The following is a 1,861-nucleotide window of genomic DNA, read 5'->3' on the forward strand; positions in this document are numbered from 1 at the left end:
GAAATTAGAGGGAGGGTCAAGTAAGCTACATATCGCATAAAAAGGAAAAGCCCACTGGAGAAGGAGGAGGAGGCTGGGAGTATGCGATGATTACGGTGTGTTGCTGCACCCACCACACGACAGACCACCTGGATTGGGACCCAAGTGCAGTGTCTGACACCTCAGCACCACACTGAAACATTGTGAGTTTTTTTACAGTGACTAGAGTGCCAATCCCGCCACCCCACCAAGTTTTCCCTGTAAATTGGAGGACCTGTTTGCAGGGCTGGATGCAGATTAATGTCATACCCAGGACAATTGCAGGTTATAGGCCTTGCTCAAGGGCCCAATGGAGTAGAGTCACTTCTGGCATCTATAGGATTCAAACCAGGGGTATAACACTAAATGAAGCAAAAACACTTGTGTTTCAGGCCCGATTTCATACTAGAGGGTTTAATAGTTGTAGCAGACAACCAGGGACCTTGCCCCACCGGGATGCCTGGAAAAGGGAAGGGCCAGAGAATATCTTCCCTGGGGTGTGTGGACACTTTTTGTGACTGAAGACAGAGAAGAAAATTAAAATTAGTAAAAACCTTTTATTGATACATACCAGGCAAGGGTAAAATGACAGAGAAATACAGTCCTAGGACACCGCACTTCATCTGCCTCGAGCGCAGATGTCCTTGCTCTTTTATAGCTTTTCTAGTCTCCTGATCATAGACCACGTAAGCAATAAAAATAGCATCCTGACTCATTTTGTATTATTCCAATTGGTAAAGTCTTTACCCTAAAGGTACTTTTTCTTGTCACACACATCATTGAAAGAAAACTTACAGAAAGTATATATGCTTTTTGTCACGTACGCAAAACACAAACAAGTTTGATCATTCTGTCCTATTTTCTGTACTTACACACATACATTTTGTTCAATTACATCATTTTATGTTTTTACACTGTTCCCTTTTTGAACAAAATGATGTGGGCAGTAGAATTAAATTGAAATGGTTGATGAAGGGGGAGGAAAAGGGGATGGGGAGGAGAAAATGGAAGAAGCTATACGAGACATATGCTCCTCATGTAGCATATATGCCCTTTCCATAGAGGCGGTAAAGTACTTAGATATTATGTAGCGAAACAAAGGGATAATACAACAACCAACCAAGAGGAGGAGGCAAAATGCCACAACCAAAGAAATAAAAACATCTTATCCATTGTCCCCAGTCATCTGACCCTGTATTTGCAAAGACTAAACCCCACCGACTGCACCAGTCTTCGTAATCCGTAGAAGCTGAAACACAAACTTATTTATCAGACCAGGTCCATTGTTCTTGTCGTCCGACTCCACAGTCCACAATTGAGCAGAAATCAATTTGCACTGAAGTGGTGAGTCCCTGTGTGACTGTGATATTCGGGTATCTCTGATTCTGGTTCTGTTTTACCTTAAGATAGCCATTTCTTGCAATGTGATGCGTGGATCCAGGCAGGCAGTCCTTCAACTTTCACGGCATGTGGTGTGGATAGAAGAATTTGGAATGGTCCTCTCCACCTAGGCTGATGCCAGTGTTTCCTCCGAGTATCTCGAACCAGGATCCAGGTGCCCAAGGGAATTGGTAAATCCTTAGAAGGTGGGCTGGTCCTCCAGGCTTGATTAACCTGCTGGTGGACTTCCTTCAACGAGGTTCGGAGACCTGCAAGACTAGAGAGAAGATCATTGTCCACAGTATGCAAATTCACATTTCCTACAACCATGCCAATGGGCATGGGACGTCCGGTCAGAATCTCAAACGGCGATAGTCCCAGTTGTCGGTGTGTCCGTCCCATTAAAGCTAAGGGTAGTGCATCCGGCCATGATAAATTAGTTTGTTCACAAATTTTTTGCGAG

This window comes from Erpetoichthys calabaricus, chromosome 1 (assembly GCF_900747795.2).
Source record: "Erpetoichthys calabaricus chromosome 1, fErpCal1.3, whole genome shotgun sequence".
NCBI lineage: Eukaryota > Metazoa > Chordata > Cladistia > Polypteriformes > Polypteridae > Erpetoichthys > Erpetoichthys calabaricus.